Genomic DNA, 6997 nt, shown 5'->3' with positions numbered 1-6997 from the left:
AGAAAAGAAATATTACTCAGTGTCTTGTAACAGCTTCCAAAAGACCAGGATAGGATGGAATTTAAAACAAAAACAAAAAAACAAAAAACAAAAAACCCTCTCCAAGAGCCAGCAAGATGGTACATGCCACAAAGCCTGATGACCCAAGTTCAAGCACCAGGACCCACATGCTAGAAGAACTTTGACCCCCCCCCCAAGTTGCCCTCTGATTGCAGCATCTGTACTGTGCCACACACCTACACACACACATATAAATACATGTAAATGTTTATAAAATATTTTTAATTGTGTGTGTTCTCATGTAGGTGTGTGCACATGAGTGTAGATACCCACAGAGGCCAGAAGAATCAGATCCCTTGCAGCTAAAATCACAGATTGTTGTAAGCTACATTAAGTGGTGTTATGCGAATAAAACCTGATACTCTGGAAGAGCAGTAAGCACTTTTAACCACGGAACCTTCTGCAGCCCTTATAAATGTATTTTTTTTTTCTTTTGAGACAGTATTACAGGATATTTGAACCTATTTCTAGTTAGGGTGTGACTCAGTCCTTAGTACACACCTTTAATTCTTCTGGCTGGCATGCAGACACAACCTTGGTACTCACCTTTAATCCCAAACAATGAAGGTATAGTTAATTTGTGGAAGGAAACACCCATGTTTGAAATCAATGTCTAATTGAGTGGCAGATAAAGTGACGAATCAGAGAACGATTTGAAGATTAAAAGAGTTTGCTAGAGTTAGTTTGGGGCCAAGCAGAGAAATTCAGGAGAGGCCAAGAAGGAGAAGCAAGCATGAACCAGATAGTGTAGTAAGAAGTTTTGAGCCAAGACAACAATTACTACAGGCAAATAAAAGTTACTAATTTAAGTATATATGCTGAACTGGAATGCACAGTGTAAACCAAGCTGGCTTCTAACTCAGGGATTCTCCTTCCTTGGCTCTGTCTTCAATGTCCTGGGATTAAAGCTGTGCTCTGCCATGCCTGTCTAATAAATTTAAAAATAAGTTATTTAAAAAGTCTATTACAGGCTGGTGAGATGGCTCAGTGGTTAAGAGCACTGACTGCTCTTCCAGAGGTCCTGAGTTCAGATCCCAGCAACCACATGGTGGCTCACAACCATCTATAATGAGATCTGACGCCCTCTTCTGGTACGTCTGAAGACAGCTACAGTGTACTTATAATAAATAAATAATAAAGCTTTTAAAAAATAAAAGTCTATTGCCGGGTGGTGGTGGTGCACGCCTTTAATCCCAGCACTTGGGAGGCAGAGGCAGGCGGATTTCTGAGGCCAGCCTGGTCTACAGAGTGAGTTCCAGGACAGCCAGGGCTACACAGAGAAACCCTGTCTTGAAAAACCAAAAAAAAAAAAAAAAGTCTATTAAGGGCTGGTGAGATGGCTCAGTGGTTAAGAGCACTGATGCTCTTCTGGAGTGTCTGAAGACAGCTACAGTGTACTTACATATAATAAATAAATAAATCTTTTAAAAAATATTCTATTAAAAAATAAATAAAAAATCTATCACAAGGTAGACTACAAGGCCTTGGTCCAATCTCACCAGTAGAGACAGTCTGACCAGAGCTTGAGGGAGAGCCCCAAAGAGCTGGAGGTAACCCAGAAGAACATCCATACATATCCCCTTGACTTCCAGTGGGTAGTGCATCAGACTAGCAGGTGTATCCCATGTCAGTATATAAGGCACCTGTTCTGTGGTGGCCCAAGATCCTGGTCTGGCCATTGTAGTCAATGCCTAGTCTCTTTGCAGAAACACCAAAAAAAATCCCTCAGTCCAGGTCCAGAAACCTCAAATAAGCTAGCCCTCAGCCCAGAGAGGGTACCTCATGTGAATCATGTGTGTTTCACATGAATTGCATAAGACTTTTGCAAGGTGCCCTTGGAGTTGCACCCAGGTATGAAGAACCCCAGGGGAGAACTGAACCTGGAGTCCTATGAAGTGCCAGTTATTTATAGTATCAAGGCAGCTCTGTCTTTGGTGCACACTATTCCTGGTTCCTGGTTATTCTTGTGGTAAGATACCCATGAGGCCTGGGGTGGAAGTAAGTGCTCCAGTGTCCTTTCTGGGAGGGCAGAGGGCCTGTACTAAGAGGGTCCAGGAACATCTATTTTTGTCTTCCCTCCTCCTCCCATTCACCACATTTTTTAAAAAAGAAAATGAATATGCATATTTTACCGTATATTTTAATGTCTGTGTACCACATGTATGCCCTGTGTCCATGGAGGCTAGAAAAGGGCACTGGATGCCCTGGAACTGGAGCTACAAATGGTTGTAAGACACAATGTAGGTGCTGGGTCCTGTGAAAGGATAGTCAGTGCTCTTAATACCAAATCAACTCTCCAACCCCTTGTCCATACCTTTCAACGTGTAGTAAATAATGACCACAGTGGACTCTCATGGATTGATAACTGGGGGCAGCCTTATGTTACTACAGCTTGCCTCCTTTTCACAGAACCAGGGTACCTGGGGAAGCAGGTGTGAGACAGGCCAAGAAGGAGAAGACACTCTGGGGCCCAGATCAAGTGTAAGACATGAAGCTTACCTTTATTTTGCCTTCCCTACACTTTAGTTGTCCCTTCAGGTTTCCCAGGAAGAAGTGAGGAGGGCTGAATTAGGGGCCAGTGTTCCTTCATCCTTTTCTCTTTCTTGTTCTCTCTCTCTCCCCCTCCTCTCCTCTTCTTCCTCCCTCCCTCCCTTCCTTTCTTTTCTTTTATCCTTTTTCCAGCCCCAGCAGTACTGGGAGTTTTGAGTTGCTTTAATGCATATACAACTTAGCTCAGGCTCTTCCTCTTCTGCTGCTGGATGTCAACAAGTCCATTCCCATCTTCCAAAGGAACAGCGCTTACATGTGAAAGACACCGCAGGCCCTGTGCTGAGTCTGGGAGTCCCTCACCAGCCATATTAACTAGTACCACTTCTGAACCTGAGACTTAAAGAGTGCCTTAGTCACATTTTACACTTAAGGAAATGGGCTCAGAGAGGTTGAATAATCTGGACAAATCTACCAAGCTAGTCAGTGACAAGCTGATTCCCAACTAACCAGCTAAGTCCTGAGCCACTCTTTCTCAGCATGACTTCCCTCTCCTGGGAGGTCATCATGGCTGCTGCCTGCTTCCAGTACCAAGATGCTGATCACCTCATCCCTTTTGTCAGTCAAATTTAAACTGTATGCAGTGGGAGTAGGCACTACCCTCTTCAGTCTAACCCAGGTCCTTGATTAGTCAGGAAGGCAGAATCTTTCCTAGGTGAGGGATGGTAAGGCTTGTGCTTGTAACTGGTCTTTTGGCTACTTTATGGGTTCCTTTTTCTACCACCTTTCTCCACCCCTATTCCACCCTTCCAACCATCCAGCACAAAGTAAGACAGGATGAAGGGTAGTGAGGAAAGAGGGTGTTGATATCATTGGACTACTTCCTACTGACTAGCAGCATTGAGTTCCTTAGGGCAAGTTTGGTCTTCACCATCAGGATATCTAATTTATACTTCTCATCTTTTTCCAAATGACCACTTGACAAACTACAACAACCAGTCAGTAGCAACAACAGCAGGAACAACATCCCCTCTTGGGGCTCTAGCATTTGTATACCCTTTCAAGAGTCCCCAGAATTCCAAATATCAAACACTTGCAGAAACTATCGGCAGCTGGCAAAATCATAGTCAGCTGCTGTGGACAATCTAAAGCAGTTTTATCCTGTATCTGAGATTAAAACAAAAAGATATTCATATAACATTTCTGTGGTTTTATTTTTTGTTTTGTTTTTTTGTTGTTGTTTTTTGTTTTTTTTGGTTTTGGTTTTGGTTTTTTTTTTTTTTTTTTTTTTTTTTTTTTTTTTTTTTTTTTTTTTTTTTTTTTTTTTTTTTTTTTTTGGTTTTTCGAGACAGGGTTTCTCTGTATAGCCCTGGCTGTCCTGGAGCTCACTCTGTAGACCAGGCTGGCCTCGAACTCAGAAATCCACCTGCTGCCTCCCAAGTGCTGGGATTAAAGGCGTGTGCTACCATGCCTGGCTATTTCTGTGGTTTTACTGAAACCAGAATTCTCAATACATGTGCTCAACCCACAAACCAGGCTGGGGAGTATGGTAAGACTAGTGGATCATTCTGTGACCTATAAGGTTCCTCAGAAGAGACAGAAATAGTTAAAGCTCCTGGGGTTGCGGCATCTGGCTAACCTGCCTTTAGTTTCACACACCTACTATGTGATTTGGTCTCTGAGTGTAAAGTGGGGTCTTAGTGTATGTGTGGCTTTCATGTATATGTTAGCATGTCCCAGTGGATAATATGGCTGATGCACTGGAGAGGGTGAATCTCCACCCACTCAGGACACCTAGTACTATCTGCACACCCAGACCCAAGGTTGTTCCTACAAATAGTTCCCATCCCAGTAACTAGTCTCAAGGGTTACCTCTTTCCTGGGAGTGGTGGGCTCTAGTCAGTCACTCAACCACAGATGCCTGTGGTTAGTACTGGAGACTCTTAGAGCCAAGCAGATGATGGCAAGCAGAGGTCCCTTCTAGCCTGGTGGGAGCCCAACTCTTTTATTATTTATGAATAAATTCCTAGGCCTTAAGGTTTGGATCATTCTCTGAACAGCTCATAACTTATATAACCTGTTTTAGTCTATGTCTGCAACATGGCTGGTTACCTCTCTTCAGTTTCATAAGTCCATCTCTTCCAAGTTTGGGTTGAAATCTTCTTGCCTCTCACTAACTCCCAGAGTTCCTATCTCTCTACCAGAACACCACTTATATTCTGCCTTTTGCTAGAAGGCCGTCAGCTTTTTATTAACAAGTGATGCTTCCATATAGTACACAAGAGATTCTCTTTGTACTTTCCCATCCAGAACCTGCTACCCTATCACCAAAACTAGAGTAAGGATCCAGGCTCTTCTGCCAGGCTCAGGGTGAAAAAGACTCAACTGGCAGAGAACCCTACATCTATGTCTCCCCAAGAATTCCCCTTCTATGTCCAGAGCAGTTGTGTCTCTGGGCCCCTCCCCTGACACCCAGCCTGTTCCAGTGACCTGTTATAAAGAAAGGTTTCCAGCCAGCCTCAGGCCACCTCTTGCTTTATGACCTGCTGGAACTGTCACCATCTCAGTTGTCTACCACACTCTCAGGGAAGCCCCTGAACAAGAGCCCATCTTCAAAGTACTAAGGAGTGCATGACCTCTGCTTTCTGTGCTGGCTCCTGGGGTTGAATGGGGATCCTTTCTTGATAATCAGGGCAGGTCATTTTTTAGATCTGCTGTACTGAGGTGGTAACTAGCCTGTTTCCCCTTGTGGTGGTTTGAATATACTTGGCCAAGGGAGTGGCACTGCTTGGAGGTGCAGCCTTGTTGGAATAGGTGTGTCACTGTGTGTGAGCTTCAAGACCCTCCTACTAGCTACCTAGAAGCCAGTCTTCTGCTAGCTGCCTTAGGAACAAGAAGTGGAACTCTCAGCTCCTCCATCCCCACCTCTGTAGACTGATCTTGAACTCAGGGATCTGCACAGCTGTCTCTTTAATGCTGGGATTAAAAGCGTGTACTACCATGTCTGGACGTTTTTCTTCACCTAGAACTTGCTCTATCCCAAGCTGGCCTTGAACTCAGAGATCTTTTTGGCTTTGTCCACTGGAATTAAAGGTATGTACCATCAGGCTTGGGCCTAAGATTTTTTGTACCTCAAAATCAGAAACAAAAGCCTGTGTCTCCCAGCCTCAAGATCTGGATCACAAGTCTGCCCTCCCATTTCTGGATTGAAGTCATTCCAGATTAAAAGTCCAAACTATTCCTTGTTTTCAGTTGCAAACATAAACAGTAAATTTAGCTGGGTGGGATCTTGCCCTGAGAACACCACTCCCTTAATCCCTTTATCTCCTTGAACACAAGATTCAGTTTCATTTCATTTCCTGGTGTTCCTTTATTACTTGAACCATACATCTTACATTTTTTTCTTTCTAAGCTTGGTATGCTTGTTCAAAATGCTCTTAATGAGACTTAACCAGAGAACAAAGTCTCCTTTGGGCTTTTTTGAAACTTCCTTTGTCAATGCAATTAATATAAATCTCTTTAGTTTTGGCTCAGGTAGACTCTTCTTCAGACCAAAAACAGCCACCAAAATACCACAAGAACAGTCTATCAGCCACATATTAAAACTCTTCTCCTCCACAACCTCTAGAACCAGGCTTCCACAGTTCAAATCACCCTCAGCAACAAGGTCTTTCATATTTCTACTAGGATGCCCCATTAGGCCCCACTTAAAGCATTCTACTGCTTTCTAAATCCAAAGTCCCCAAATCCACATTTTGCCAAACAAAGGCATGGTCAGGCCTATCACAGCAATACCCCAGTCCCTAGTACCAACTGTCTTAGTTAGGGTTTTATTGCTGTGAACAGTAACCATGACCAAGGCAACTCTTATAAGGATGACATTTAATTGGGGCTGGCTTACAGATTCAGAGGTTCAGTTCATTATCATCAAGGCAGGAGCATGGCAGCATCCAAGCAGAGGTGGGGCTGGAAGAGCTGAGAGTTCCATCTCTTGTTCCTAAGGCAGCTAGTAGAAGACTGGCTTCTAGGCAGTTAGGAGGAGGGTCTTAAAGCTCATACCCAAAGTGACACACCTATTCCAACAAGACCACACCCACTCCAACAAGACCACACCCACTTCATCAAGGCCACACCCCCAAATGGTGCCACTCCCTTGGCCAAGCATATTTAAACCACTACACCCCTACTGGGATATAGTATATGTTGAACTGAACCTCAAAAACTATTCCAGATGAGCTGAAGATATGTCTCAGTGGTTAAGAACATGTATCATTCTGCAGAAGACTCAGGTTCAACTCCTAACTCCCATATCAGGCAGCTTAAAACTACTTGTATAGTCCAGCTCCAAGGGATGCCCCTAATCTTACGTACATACAGATATACAGACATACACACATGTACATGTAAATAAATAATAATAATTTTTTTTTTTTTTTTTTTTTTTTTTTTT

At 43.4% G+C, this 6997-nt stretch overlaps 2 protein-coding genes across 3 annotated transcripts in view; one reads left to right on the top strand and one right to left on the bottom strand.

Annotated features, from left to right (window-relative positions):
• The window catches only part of Ube2j2 (ubiquitin conjugating enzyme E2 J2), a 25087-nt gene extending 18527 nt beyond the window's left edge, over nt 1-6560 (bottom strand). The window contains exon 1 of one of the 2 annotated variants that reach the window (XM_031379841.1): nt 6449-6560. The gene's annotated coding sequence lies outside the window, so the exon portion shown is untranslated. The remainder of the gene's footprint in view (nt 1-6448) is intronic. The other variant, XM_031379838.1, reaches the window with a different exon arrangement.
• Scnn1d (sodium channel epithelial 1 delta subunit) overlaps nt 1-6997 on the top strand; it is a 16292-nt gene that overhangs the window by 3376 nt on the left and 5919 nt on the right. The window lies entirely within an intron of this gene.

Source organism: Mastomys coucha, unplaced genomic scaffold (assembly GCF_008632895.1).
Source record: "Mastomys coucha isolate ucsf_1 unplaced genomic scaffold, UCSF_Mcou_1 pScaffold18, whole genome shotgun sequence".
Taxonomy (NCBI): Eukaryota; Metazoa; Chordata; class Mammalia; order Rodentia; family Muridae; genus Mastomys; species Mastomys coucha.
This window is presented reverse-complemented; position numbering and strand designations above follow the sequence as displayed.